General features: G+C 57.1%; 5 non-coding genes and 4 pseudogenes across 5 annotated transcripts; all 9 read right to left on the bottom strand.

Moving 5' to 3' along the window:
- Window positions 1–721: 721 nt before the first annotated feature.
- On the bottom strand, window positions 722–840 carry LOC147329552 (5S ribosomal RNA; annotated as a pseudogene).
- Window positions 841–2,219: 1,379 nt separating this feature from the next.
- Window positions 2,220–2,338, bottom strand: LOC147329551 (5S ribosomal RNA; annotated as a pseudogene).
- A 1,135-nt stretch (window positions 2,339–3,473) lies between these two features.
- LOC147329550 (5S ribosomal RNA) lies at window positions 3,474–3,592 on the bottom strand. The gene has a single exon (XR_015129594.1). It is a non-coding gene; the product is annotated as a 5S ribosomal RNA (ribosomal RNA).
- A 1,443-nt stretch (window positions 3,593–5,035) lies between these two features.
- LOC147329549 (5S ribosomal RNA) lies at window positions 5,036–5,154 on the bottom strand. Its single transcript, XR_015129539.1, has one exon. It is a non-coding gene; the product is annotated as a 5S ribosomal RNA (ribosomal RNA).
- A 1,488-nt stretch (window positions 5,155–6,642) lies between these two features.
- LOC147329548 (5S ribosomal RNA) lies at window positions 6,643–6,761 on the bottom strand. Its single transcript, XR_015129593.1, has one exon. It is a non-coding gene; the product is annotated as a 5S ribosomal RNA (ribosomal RNA).
- A 1,443-nt stretch (window positions 6,762–8,204) lies between these two features.
- Window positions 8,205–8,323, bottom strand: LOC147329547 (5S ribosomal RNA). The gene has a single exon (XR_015129538.1). It is a non-coding gene; the product is annotated as a 5S ribosomal RNA (ribosomal RNA).
- Window positions 8,324–9,811: 1,488 nt separating this feature from the next.
- On the bottom strand, window positions 9,812–9,920 carry LOC147329546 (5S ribosomal RNA; annotated as a pseudogene).
- Window positions 9,921–11,754: 1,834 nt separating this feature from the next.
- Window positions 11,755–11,873, bottom strand: LOC147329545 (5S ribosomal RNA; annotated as a pseudogene).
- Window positions 11,874–13,395: 1,522 nt separating this feature from the next.
- On the bottom strand, window positions 13,396–13,514 carry LOC147329544 (5S ribosomal RNA). Its single transcript, XR_015129537.1, has one exon. It is a non-coding gene; the product is annotated as a 5S ribosomal RNA (ribosomal RNA).
- Between the last annotated feature and the right edge of the window lie 166 nt (window positions 13,515–13,680).

Below are 13,680 nucleotides of genomic sequence, written 5' to 3'. Positions count from 1 at the left end.
AGTGCCACAGGCCCTGGTGTGGTGTAAGTGGCCTAAGCCAGAGCCACAGGCCCTGGTGTGGTGTAAGTGGCCTCAATAGCAAATAAGGCCCTGGTGTGGTGTAAGTGGCCTGAGCAAGAACCACAGGGCCTGGTGTGGTGTAAGTGGCCTCAGCCAGCAGCAAAAGGGCCCTGGTGTGGTGTAGGTGGCCTCAGCCAGCAGCCACAGGCCCTGGTGTGGTGTAAGTGGCCTCAATAGCAACTAAGGCCCTGGTGTGGTGTAAGTGGCTTCAGCCAGCAGCCACAGGCCCTGGTGTGGTGTAAATGGCCTCAGCCAGCAGCCACAGGCCCTGGTGTGGTGTAGGTGGCCTCAGCCAGCAGCCACAGGCCCTGGTGTGGTGTAAGTGGCCTCAATAGCAACTAAGGCCCTGGTGTGGTGTAAGTGGCTTCAGCCAGCAGCCACAGGCTCTGGTGTGGTGTAACTGGCCTCAGCCAGCAGCCACAGGCCCTGGTGTGGTGTAAGTGGCCTCAGCCAGAGCCACAGGCCCTGATGTGGTGTAAGTGGCCCCAGCCGGTCACTCAGGCCCTGGTGTGGTGTAGGTGGCATCAGCTAGCAGCACAAGACATTGGAAAACAGCCAAAAGCAGTGTCGTTAATGTGCCCTCATTAATGGGCAGCTGCTTTTGGTCTTTTAATACACCCCTTCTCTGGATCAAAAGCGGTTCAATGACATGAAAATCAAAGGCTTACAGCACCAGGTATTCCCAGGCAGTCTCCCATCCAAGTACTAACCAAGCCCAGCCCTGCTTAGCTTCCGAGATCAGACGAGGTCCGGCGTGCTCAGGGTGGTATGGCCGTAAGCTGCTGGCCCCAGCACAATGTCTCAATTTATGGATTCAAGTGATTAGGTGGCAAGTACCTGAAGTTACGAAGACAGTCCTATAACCATACCTGCATGTTTGCATAATACCCTAACCCAAAGGCTCAGTTTGGCATTTATCCAACAGCACAGGCCCTGGATTGTTGAAGATGGCCTCAGGAACCAGCACAGGGCCTGGTGTGTTGTACATGGCCACAGCAAGCAGCACAGGGCCTGGTTTGGTGAAGATGGCCTCGGCCAGAAGCGCAGGGCCTGGTGTGATGTGAGTGGCCTGAGCAAGAGCCACAGGCCTTGGTGTGGTGTAAGTGGCCTCAGCCAGCAGCCACAGGCCCTGGTGTGGTGTAAGTCGCCTCAGCCAGAAGCCACAGGCACTGGTGTGGTGTAAGTGGCCTCAGCCAGCAGCAAAAGGGCCCTGGTGTGGTGTAAGTGGCCTCAGCCAGCAGCCACAGGCCCTGGTGTGGTGTAGGTGGCCTCAGCCAGCAGCCACAGGCCCTGGTGTGGTGTAAGTGGCCTCAACCAGCAGCCACAGGCCCTGGTGTGGTGTAAGTGGCCTCAGCCAGCAGCCACAGGCCCTGGTGTGGTGTAAGTGGCCTCAGCCAGTGCCACAGGCCCTGGTGTGGTGTAAGTGGCCTGAGCAAGAGCCACAGACCCTGGTGTGGTGTAATTGGCCTCAGCCAGCAGCCACAGGCCCTGGTGTGGTGTAAGTCGCCTCAGACAGAAGCCACAGGCACTGGTGTGGTGTAAGTGGCCTCAGCCAGCAGCAAAAGGGCCCTGGTGTGGTGTAAGTCGCCTCAGCCAGCAGCCACAGGCCCTGGTGTGGTGTAGGTGGCCTCAGCCACCAGCCACAGGCCCTGGTGTGGTGTAAGTGGCCTCAGCCAGCAGCCACAGGCCCTGGTGTGGTGTAAGTGGCCTCAGCCAGCAGCCACAGGCCCTGGTGTGGTGTAAGTGGCCTCAGCCAGTGCCACAGGCCCTGGTGTGGTGTAAGTGGCCTGAGCAAGAGCCACAGGCCCTGGTGTGGTGTAAGTGGCCTGAGCAAGAGCCACAGACCCTGGTGTGGTGTAATTGGCCTCAATAGCAACTAATGCCCTGGTGTGGTGTAGGTGGCCTCAGCCAGCAGCCACAGGCCCTGGTGTGGTGAAAGTGGCCTCAGCCAGAGCCACAGGCCCTGATGTGGTGTAAGTGGCCCCAGCCGGTCACTCAGGCCCTTGTGTGGTGTAGGTTGCATCAGCTAGCAGCACAAGACATTGGAAAAGAGCCAAAAGCAGTGTCGTTAATGTGCCCTCATTAATGGGCAGCTGCTTTTGGTCTTTTAATACACCCCTTCTCTGGATCAAAAGCGGTTCAATGACATGAAAATCAAAGGCTTACAGAACCAGGTATTCCCAGGCAGTCTCCCATCCAAGTACTAACCAAGCCCAGCCCTGCTTAGCTTCCGAGATCAGACGAGGTCCGGCGTGCTCAGGGTGGTATGGCCGTAAGCTGCTGGCCCCAGCACAATGTCTCAATTTATGGATTCAAGTGATTAGGTGGCAAGTACCTGAAGTTACGAAGACAATGCTATAACCATACCTGCATGTTTGCATAATACCCTAACCCAAAGGCTCAGTTTGGCATTTATCCAACAGCACAGGCCCTGGATTGTTGAAGATGGCCTCAGGAACCAGCACAGGGCCTGGTGTGTTGTACATGGCCACAGCAAGGAGCACAGGGCCTGGTTTGGTGAAGATGGCCTCGGCCAGAAGCGCAGGGCCTGGTGTGATGTGAGTGGCCTGAGCAAGAGCCACAGGCCTTGGTGTGGTGTAAGTGGCCTCAGCCAGCAGCCACAGGCCCTGGTGTGGTGTAAGTCGCCTCAGCCAGAAGCCACAGGCACTGGTGTGGTGTAAGTGGCCTCAGCCAGCAGCCACAGGCCCTGGTGTGGTGTAGTTGGCCTCAGCCAGCAGCCACAGGCCCTGGTGTGGTGTAGGTGGCCTCAGCCAGCAGCCACAGGCCCTGGTGTGGTGTAAGTGGCCTCAGCCAGCAGCCACAGGCCCTGGTGTGGTGTAAGTGGCCTGAGCAAGAGCCACAGGCCCTGGTGTGGTGTAAGTGGCCTGAGCAAGAGCCACAGACCCTGGTGTGGTGTAATTGGCCTCAATAGCAACTAATGCCCTGGTGTGGTGTAGGTGGCCTCAGCCAGCAGCCACAGGCCCTGGTGTGGTGTAAGTGGCCTCAGCCAGCAGCCACAGGCCCTGGTGTGGTGTAAGTGGCCTGAGCAAGTGCCACAGGCCTGGTGTGGTGTAAGTGGCCTGAGCAAGAGCCACAGACCCTGGTGTGGTGTAATTGGCCTCAATAGCAACTAAGGCCCTGGTGTGGTGTAGGTGGCCTCAGCCAGCAGCCACAGGCCCTGGTGTGGTGTAAGTGGCCTCAGCCAGAGCCACAGGCCCTGATGTGGTGTAAGTGGCCCCAGCCGGTCACTCAGGCCCTGGTGTGGTGTAGGTGGCATCAGCTAGCAGCACAAGACATTGGAAAAGAGCCAAAAGCAATGTCGTTAATGTGCCCTCATTAGTGGGCAGCTGCTTTTGGTCTTTTAATACACCCCTTCTCTGGATCAAAAGCGGTTCAATGACATGAAAAAGAAAGGCTTACAGCACCAGGTATTCCCAGGCAGTCTCCCATCCAAGTACTAACCAAGCCCAGCCCTGCTTAGCTTCCGAGATCAGACGAGGTCGGGCGTGCTCAGGGTGGTATGGCCATAAGCTGCTGGCCCCAGCACAATGACTCAATTTATGGATTCAAGTGATTAGGTGGCAAGTACCTGAAGTTACGAAGACAATCCTATAACCATACCTGCATGTTTGCATAATACCCTAACCCAAAGGCTCAGTTTAGCATTTATCCAACAGCACAGGCCCTGGATTGTTGAAGATGGCCTCAGGAACCAGCACAGGGCCTGGTGTGTTGTACATGGCCACAGCTAGCAGCACAGGGCCTGGTTTGGTGAAGATGGCCTCGGCCAGAAGAGCAGGGCCTGGTGTGATGTGAGTGGCCTGAGCAAGAGCCACATACCCTGGTGTGGTGTAATTGGCCTCAATAGCAACTAAGGCCCTGGTGTGGTGTAGGTGGCCTCAGCCAGCAGCCACAGGCCCTGGTGTGGTGTAAGTGGCCTCAATAGCAACTAAGGCCCTGGTGTGGTGTAAGTGGCCTGAGCAAGAGCCACATACCCTGGTGTGGTGTAATTGGCCTCAATAGCAACTAAGGCCCTGGTGTGGTGTAGGTGGCCTCAGCCAGCAGCCACAGGCCCTGGTGTGGTGTAAGTGGCCCCAGCCGGTCACTCAGGCCCTGGTGTGTTTTACATGGCCACAGCAAGCAGCACAGGGCCTGGTTTGGTGAAGATGGCCTCAGCAAGCAGCCACAGGCCCTGGTTTGGTGTAAGTGGCCTCAGCCAGCAGCCACAGGCCCTGGTGTGGTGTAAGTGGCCTCAGCCAGCAGCCACAGGCCCTGGTGTGGTCTAAGTGGCCTCAGCCAGTGCCACAGGCCCTGGTGTGGTGTAAGTGGCCTGAGTAAGAGCCACAGGCCCTGGTGTGGTGTAAGTGGCCTCAGCCAGCAGCCACAGGCCCTGGTGTGGTGTAAGTGGCCTGAGCAAGTGCCACAGGCCCTGGTGTGGTGTAAGTGGCCTAAGCCAGAGCCACAGGCCCTGGTGTGGTGTAAGTGGCCTGAGCAAGAGCCACAGGGCCTGGTTTGGTGAAGATGGCCTCGGCCAGAAGCGCAGGGCCTGATGTGATGTGAGTGGCCTGAGCAAGAGCCACAGGCCCTGGTGTGGTGTAATTGGCCTCAATAGCAACTAAGGCCCTGGTGTGGTGTAAGTGGCCTGAGCAAGAGCCACATACCCTGGTGTGGTGTAATTGGCCTCAATAGCAACTAAGGCCCTGGTGTGGTGTAGGTGGCCTCAGCCAGCAGCCACAGGCCCTGGTGTGGTGTAAGTGGCCTCAGCCAGAGCAACAGGCCCTGATGTGGTGTAAGTGGCCCCAGCCGGTCACTCAGGCCCTGGTGTGGTGTAGGTGGCATCAGCTAGCAGCACAAGACATTGGAAAACAGCCAAAAGCAATGTCGTTAATGTGCCCTCATTAATGGGGAGCTGCTTCTGGTCTTTTAATACACCCCTTCTCTGGATCAAAAGCGGTTCAATGACATGAAAATGAAAGGCTTACAGCACCAGGTATTCCCAGGCAGTCTCCCATCCAAGTACTAACCAAGCCCAGCCCTGCTTAGCTTCCGAGATCAGACGAGGTCGGGCGTGCTCAGGGTGGTATGGCCGTAAGCTGCTGGCCCCAGCACAATGTCTCAATTTATGGATTCAAGTGATTAGGTGGCAAGTACCTGAAGTTACGAAGACAATCCTATAACCATACCTGCATGTTTGCATAATACCCTAACCAAAAGGCTCAGTTTGGCATTTATCCAACAGCACAGGCCCTGGATTGTTGAAGATGGCCTCAAGAACCAGCACAGGACCTGGTGTGTTTTACATGGCCACAGCAAGCAGCACAGGGCCTGGTTTGGTGAAGATGGCCTCAGCAAGCAGCCACAGGCCCTGGTTTGGTGTAAGTGGCCTCAGCTAGCAGCCACAGGCCCTGGTGTGGTGTGAGTGGCCTCAGCCAGCAGCCACAGGCCCTGGTGTGGTCTAAGTGGCCTCAGCCAGTGCCACAGGCCCTGGTGTGGTGTAAGTGGCCTGAGCAAGAGCCACAGGCCCTGGTGTGGTCTAAGTGGCCTCAGCCAGTGCCACAGGCCCTGGTGTGGTGTAAGTGGCCTGAGCAAGAGCCACAGGCCCTGGTGTGGTGTAAGTGGCCTGAGCAAGTGCCACAGGCCCTGGTGTGGTGTAAGTGGCCTAAGCCAGAGCCACAGGCCCTGGTGTGGTGTAAGTGGCCTCAATAGCAAATAAGGCCCTGGTGTGGTGTAAGTGGCCTGAGCAAGAACCACAGGGCCTGGTGTGGTGTAAGTGGCCTCAGCCAGCAGCCACAGGCCCTGGTGTGGTGTAAGTCGCCTCAGCCAGAAGCCACAGGCACTGGTGTGGTGTAAGTGGCCTCAGCCAGCAGCCACAGGCCCTGGTGTGGTGTAGTTGGCCTCAGCCAGCAGCCACAGGCCCTGGTGTGGTGTAGGTGGCCTCAGCCAGCAGCCACAGGCCCTGGTGTGGTGTAAGTGGCCTCAGCCAGCAGCCACAGGCCCTGGTGTGGTGTAAGTGGCCTGAGCAAGAGCCACAGGCCCTGGTGTGGTGTAAGTGGCCTGAGCAAGAGCCACAGACCCTGGTGTGGTGTAATTGGCCTCAATAGCAACTAATGCCCTGGTGTGGTGTAGGTGGCCTCAGCCAGCAGCCACAGGCCCTGGTGTGGTGTAAGTGGCCTCAGCCAGCAGCCACAGGCCCTGGTGTGGTGTAAGTGGCCTGAGCAAGTGCCACAGGCCTGGTGTGGTGTAAGTGGCCTGAGCAAGAGCCACAGACCCTGGTGTGGTGTAATTGGCCTCAATAGCAACTAAGGCCCTGGTGTGGTGTAGGTGGCCTCAGCCAGCAGCCACAGGCCCTGGTGTGGTGTAAGTGGCCTCAGCCAGAGCCACAGGCCCTGATGTGGTGTAAGTGGCCCCAGCCGGTCACTCAGGCCCTGGTGTGGTGTAGGTGGCATCAGCTAGCAGCACAAGACATTGGAAAAGAGCCAAAAGCAATGTCGTTAATGTGCCCTCATTAGTGGGCAGCTGCTTTTGGTCTTTTAATACACCCCTTCTCTGGATCAAAAGCGGTTCAATGACATGAAAAAGAAAGGCTTACAGCACCAGGTATTCCCAGGCAGTCTCCCATCCAAGTACTAACCAAGCCCAGCCCTGCTTAGCTTCCGAGATCAGACGAGGTCGGGCGTGCTCAGGGTGGTATGGCCATAAGCTGCTGGCCCCAGCACAATGACTCAATTTATGGATTCAAGTGATTAGGTGGCAAGTACCTGAAGTTACGAAGACAATCCTATAACCATACCTGCATGTTTGCATAATACCCTAACCCAAAGGCTCAGTTTAGCATTTATCCAACAGCACAGGCCCTGGATTGTTGAAGATGGCCTCAGGAACCAGCACAGGGCCTGGTGTGTTGTACATGGCCACAGCTAGCAGCACAGGGCCTGGTTTGGTGAAGATGGCCTCGGCCAGAAGAGCAGGGCCTGGTGTGATGTGAGTGGCCTGAGCAAGAGCCACATACCCTGGTGTGGTGTAATTGGCCTCAATAGCAACTAAGGCCCTGGTGTGGTGTAGGTGGCCTCAGCCAGCAGCCACAGGCCCTGGTGTGGTGTAAGTGGCCTCAATAGCAACTAAGGCCCTGGTGTGGTGTAAGTGGCCTGAGCAAGAGCCACATACCCTGGTGTGGTGTAATTGGCCTCAATAGCAACTAAGGCCCTGGTGTGGTGTAGGTGGCCTCAGCCAGCAGCCACAGGCCCTGGTGTGGTGTAAGTGGCCCCAGCCGGTCACTCAGGCCCTGGTGTGTTTTACATGGCCACAGCAAGCAGCACAGGGCCTGGTTTGGTGAAGATGGCCTCAGCAAGCAGCCACAGGCCCTGGTTTGGTGTAAGTGGCCTCAGCCAGCAGCCACAGGCCCTGGTGTGGTGTAAGTGGCCTCAGCCAGCAGCCACAGGCCCTGGTGTGGTCTAAGTGGCCTCAGCCAGTGCCACAGGCCCTGGTGTGGTGTAAGTGGCCTGAGTAAGAGCCACAGGCCCTGGTGTGGTGTAAGTGGCCTCAGCCAGCAGCCACAGGCCCTGGTGTGGTGTAAGTGGCCTGAGCAAGTGCCACAGGCCCTGGTGTGGTGTAAGTGGCCTAAGCCAGAGCCACAGGCCCTGGTGTGGTGTAAGTGGCCTGAGCAAGAGCCACAGGGCCTGGTTTGGTGAAGATGGCCTCGGCCAGAAGCGCAGGGCCTGGTGTGATGTGAGTGGCCTGAGCAAGAGCCACAGGCCCTGGTGTGGTGTAATTGGCCTCAATAGCAACTAAGGCCCTGGTGTGGTGTAAGTGGCCTGAGCAAGAGCCACATACCCTGGTGTGGTGTAATTGGCCTCAATAGCAACTAAGGCCCTGGTGTGGTGTAGGTGGCCTCAGCCAGCAGCCACAGGCCCTGGTGTGGTGTAAGTGGCCTCAGCCAGAGCAACAGGCCCTGATGTGGTGTAAGTGGCCCCAGCCGGTCACTCAGGCCCTGGTGTGGTGTAGGTGGCATCAGCTAGCAGCACAAGACATTGGAAAACAGCCAAAAGCAATGTCGTTAATGTGCCCTCATTAATGGGGAGCTGCTTCTGGTCTTTTAATACACCCCTTCTCTGGATCAAAAGCGGTTCAATGACATGAAAATGAAAGGCTTACAGCACCAGGTATTCCCAGGCAGTCTCCCATCCAAGTACTAACCAAGCCCAGCCCTGCTTAGCTTCCGAGATCAGACGAGGTCGGGCGTGCTCAGGGTGGTATGGCCGTAAGCTGCTGGCCCCAGCACAATGTCTCAATTTATGGATTCAAGTGATTAGGTGGCAAGTACCTGAAGTTACGAAGACAATCCTATAACCATACCTGCATGTTTGCATAATACCCTAACCAAAAGGCTCAGTTTGGCATTTATCCAACAGCACAGGCCCTGGATTGTTGAAGATGGCCTCAAGAACCAGCACAGGACCTGGTGTGTTTTACATGGCCACAGCAAGCAGCACAGGGCCTGGTTTGGTGAAGATGGCCTCAGCAAGCAGCCACAGGCCCTGGTTTGGTGTAAGTGGCCTCAGCTAGCAGCCACAGGCCCTGGTGTGGTGTGAGTGGCCTCAGCCAGCAGCCACAGGCCCTGGTGTGGTCTAAGTGGCCTCAGCCAGTGCCACAGGCCCTGGTGTGGTGTAAGTGGCCTGAGCAAGAGCCACAGGCCCTGGTGTGGTCTAAGTGGCCTCAGCCAGTGCCACAGGCCCTGGTGTGGTGTAAGTGGCCTGAGCAAGAGCCACAGGCCCTGGTGTGGTGTAAGTGGCCTGAGCAAGTGCCACAGGCCCTGGTGTGGTGTAAGTGGCCTAAGCCAGAGCCACAGGCCCTGGTGTGGTGTAAGTGGCCTCAATAGCAAATAAGGCCCTGGTGTGGTGTAAGTGGCCTGAGCAAGAACCACAGGGCCTGGTGTGGTGTAAGTGGCCTCAGCCAGCAGCCACAGGCCCTGGTGTGGTGTAAGTCGCCTCAGCCAGAAGCCACAGGCACTGGTGTGGTGTAAGTGGCCTCAGCCAGCAGCCACAGGCCCTGGTGTGGTGTAGTTGGCCTCAGCCAGCAGCCACAGGCCCTGGTGTGGTGTAGGTGGCCTCAGCCAGCAGCCACAGGCCCTGGTGTGGTGTAAGTGGCCTCAGCCAGCAGCCACAGGCCCTGGTGTGGTGTAAGTGGCCTGAGCAAGAGCCACAGGCCCTGGTGTGGTGTAAGTGGCCTGAGCAAGAGCCACAGACCCTGGTGTGGTGTAATTGGCCTCAATAGCAACTAATGCCCTGGTGTGGTGTAGGTGGCCTCAGCCAGCAGCCACAGGCCCTGGTGTGGTGTAAGTGGCCTCAGCCAGCAGCCACAGGCCCTGGTGTGGTGTAAGTGGCCTGAGCAAGTGCCACAGGCCTGGTGTGGTGTAAGTGGCCTGAGCAAGAGCCACAGACCCTGGTGTGGTGTAATTGGCCTCAATAGCAACTAAGGCCCTGGTGTGGTGTAGGTGGCCTCAGCCAGCAGCCACAGGCCCTGGTGTGGTGTAAGTGGCCTCAGCCAGAGCCACAGGCCCTGATGTGGTGTAAGTGGCCCCAGCCGGTCACTCAGGCCCTGGTGTGGTGTAGGTGGCATCAGCTAGCAGCACAAGACATTGGAAAATAGCCAAAAGCAATGTCGTTAATGTGCCCTCATTAGTGGGCAGCTGCTTTTGGTCTTTTAATACACCCCTTCTCTGGATCAAAAGCGGTTCAATGACATGAAAATGAAAGGCTTACAGCACCAGGTATTCCCCCATCCAAGTACTAACCAAGCCCAGCCCTGCTTAGCTTCCGAGATCAGACGAGGTCGGGCGTGCTCAGGGTGGTATGGCCATAAGCTGCTGGCCCCAGCACAATGACTCAATTTATGGATTCAAGTGATTAGGTGGCAAGTACCTGAAGTTACGAAGACAATCCTATAACCATACCTGCATGTTTGCATAATACCCTAACCCAAAGGCTCAGTTTAGCATTTATCCAACAGCACAGGCCCTGGATTGTTGAAGATGGCCTCAGGAACCAGCACAGGGCCTGGTGTGTTGTACATGGCCACAGCTAGCAGCACAGGGCCTGGTTTGGTGAAGATGGCCTCGGCCAGAAGAGCAGGGCCTGGTGTGATGTGAGTGGCCTGAGCAAGAGCCACATACCCTGGTGTGGTGTAATTGGCCTCAATAGCAACTAAGGCCCTGGTGTGGTGTAGGTGGCCTCAGCCAGCAGCCACAGGCCCTGGTGTGGTGTAAGTGGCCTCAATAGCAACTAAGGCCCTGGTGTGGTGTAAGTGGCCTGAGCAAGAGCCACATACCCTGGTGTGGTGTAATTGGCCTCAATAGCAACTAAGGCCCTGGTGTGGTGTAGGTGGCCTCAGCCAGCAGCCACAGGCCCTGGTGTGGTGTAAGTGGCCCCAGCCGGTCACTCAGGCCCTGGTGTGTTTTACATGGCCACAGCAAGCAGCACAGGGCCTGGTTTAGTGAAGATGGCCTCAGCAAGCAGCCACAGGCCCTGGTTTGGTGTAAGTGGCCTCAGCCAGCAGCCACAGGCCCTGGTGTGGTGTAAGTGGCCTCAGCCAGCAGCCACAGGCCCTGGTGTGGTCTAAGTGGCCTCAGCCAGTGCCACAGGCCCTGGTGTGGTGTAAGTGGCCTGAGTAAGAGCCACAGGCCCTGGTGTGGTGTAAGTGGCCTCAGCCAGCAGCCACAGGCCCTGGTGTGGTGTAAGTGGCCTGAGCAAGTGCCACAGGCCCTGGTGTGGTGTAAGTGGCCTAAGCCAGAGCCACAGGCCCTGGTGTGGTGTAAGTGGCCTGAGCAAGAGCCACAGGGCCTGGTTTGGTGAAGATGGCCTCGGCCAGAAGCGCAGGGCCTGGTGTGATGTGAGTGGCCTGAGCAAGAGCCACAGGCCCTGGTGTGGTGTAATTGGCCTCAATAGCAACTAAGGCCCTGGTGTGGTGTAAGTGGCCTGAGCAAGAGCCACATACCCTGGTGTGGTGTAATTGGCCTCAATAGCAACTAAGGCCCTGGTGTGGTGTAGGTGGCCTCAGCCAGCAGCCACAGGCCCTGGTGTGGTGTAAGTGGCCTCAGCCAGCAGCCACAGGCCCTGGTGTGGTGTAAGTGGCCTCAGCCAGTGCCACAGGCCCTGGTGTGGTGTAAGTGGCCTGAGCAAGAGCCACAGGCCCTGGTGTGGTGTAAGTGGCCTGAGCAAGAGCCACAGACCCTGGTGTGGTGTAATTGGCCTCAATAGCAACTAATGCCCTGGTGTGGTGTAGGTGGCCTCAGCCAGCAGCCACAGGCCCTGGTGTGGTGTAAGTGGCCTGAGCAAGAGCCACAGGCCCTGGTGTGGTGTAAGTGGCCTGAGCAAGAGCCACAGACCCTGGTGTGGTGTAATTGGCCTCAATAGCAACTAATGCCCTGGTGTGGTGTAGGTGGCCTCAGCCAGCAGCCACAGGCCCTGGTGTGGTGAAAGTGGCCTCAGCCAGAGCCACAGGCCCTGATGTGGTGTAAGTGGCCCCAGCCGGTCACTCAGGCCCTTGTGTGGTGTAGGTTGCATCAGCTAGCAGCACAGGACATTGGAAAAGAGCCAAAAGCAGTGTCGTTAATGTGCCCTCATTAATGGGGAGCTGCTTTTGGTCTTTTAATACACCCCTTCTCTGGATCAAAAGCGGTTCAATGACATGAAAATCAAAGGCTTACAGAACCAGGTATTCCCAGGCAGTCTCCCATCCAAGTACTAACCAAGCCCAGCCCTGCTTAGCTTCCGAGATCAGACGAGGTCGGGCGTGCTCAGGGTGGTATGGCCGTAAGCTGCTGGCTCCAGCACAATGTCTCAATTTATGGATTCAAGTGATTAGGTGGCAAGTACCTGAAGTTACGAAGACAATGCTATAACCATACCTGCATGTTTGCATAATACCCTAACCAAAAGGCTCAGTTTGGCATTTATCCAACAGCACAGGCCCTGGATTGTTGAAGATGGCCTCAGGAACCAGCACAGGGCCTGGTGTGTTGTACATGGCCACAGCTAGCAGCACAGGGCCTGGTTTGGTGAAGATGGCCTCGGCCAGAAGAGCAGGGCCTGGTGTGATGTGAGTGGCCTGAGCAAGAGCCACATACCCTGGTGTGGTGTAATTGGCCTCAATAGCAACTAAGGCCCTGGTGTGGTGTAGGTGGCCTCAGCCAGCAGCCACAGGCCCTGGTGTGGTGTAAGTGGCCTCAATAGCAACTAAGGCCCTGGTGTGGTGTAAGTGGCCTGAGCAAGAGCCACATACCCTGGTGTGGTGTAATTGGCCTCAATAGCAACTAAGGCCCTGGTGTGGTGTAGGTGGCCTCAGCCAGCAGCCACAGGCCCTGGTGTGGTGTAAGTGGCCCCAGCCGGTCACTCAGGCCCTGGTGTGTTTTACATGGCCACAGCAAGCAGCACAGGGCCTGGTTTAGTGAAGATGGCCTCAGCAAGCAGCCACAGGCCCTGGTTTGGTGTAAGTGGCCTCAGCCAGCAGCCACAGGCCCTGGTGTGGTGTAAGTGGCCTCAGCCAGCAGCCACAGGCCCTGGTGTGGTCTAAGTGGCCTCAGCCAGTGCCACAGGCCCTGGTGTGGTGTAAGTGGCCTGAGTAAGAGCCACAGGCCCTGGTGTGGTGTAAGTGGCCTCAGCCAGCAGCCACAGGCCCTGGTGTGGTGTAAGTGGCCTGAGCAAGTGCCACAGGCCCTGGTGTGGTGTAAGTGGCCTCAGCCAGCAGCCACAGGCCCTGGTGTGGTGTAAGTGGCCTGAGCAAGTGCCACAGGCCCTGGTGTGGTGTAAGTGGCCTAAGCCAGAGCCACAGGCCCTGGTGTGGTGTAAGTGGCCTGAGCAAGAGCCACAGGGCCTGGTTTGGTGAAGATGGCCTCGGCCAGAAGCGCAGGGCCTGGTGTGATGTGAGTGGCCTGAGCAAGAGCCACAGGCCCTGGTGTGGTGTAATTGGCCTCAATAGCAACTAAGGCCCTGGTGTGGTGTAAGTGGCCTGAGCAAGAGCCACATACCCTGGTGTGGTGTAATTGGCCTCAATAGCAACTAAGGCCCTGGTGTGGTGTAGGTGGCCTCAGCCAGCAGCCACAGGCCCTGGTGTGGTGTAAGTGGCCTCAGCCAGAGCAACAGGCCCTGATGTGGTGTAAGTGGCCCCAGCCGGTCACTCAGGCCCTGGTGTGGTGTAGGTGGCATCAGCTAGCAGCACAAGACATTGGAAAACAGCCAAAAGCAATGTCGTTAATGTGCCCTCATTAATGGGGAGCTGCTTCTGGTCTTTTAATACACCCCTTCTCTGGATCAAAAGCGGTTCAATGACATGAAAATGAAAGGCTTACAGCACCAGGTATTCCCAGGCAGTCTCCCATCCAAGTACTAACCAAGCCCAGCCCTGCTTAGCTTCCGAGATCAGACGAGGTCGGGCGTGCTCAGGGTGGTATGGCCGTAAGCTGCTGGCCCCAGCACAATGTCTCAATTTATGGATTCAAGTGATTAGGTGGCAAGTACCTGAAGTTACGAAGACAATCCTATAACCATACCTGCATGTTTGCATAATACCCTAACCAAAAGGCTCAGTTTGGCATTTATCCAACAGCACAGGCCCTGGATTGTTGAA

Source organism: Aulonocara sp. 'chitande type north' Nkhata Bay, linkage group LG5 (genome assembly GCF_057382095.1).
Source record: "Aulonocara sp. 'chitande type north' Nkhata Bay isolate Kocher_YH1m ecotype deep benthic linkage group LG5, A_spYH_male_GT1.1, whole genome shotgun sequence".
Taxonomy (NCBI): Eukaryota; Metazoa; Chordata; class Actinopteri; order Cichliformes; family Cichlidae; genus Aulonocara; species Aulonocara sp. 'chitande type north' Nkhata Bay.
This window is presented reverse-complemented; position numbering and strand designations above follow the sequence as displayed.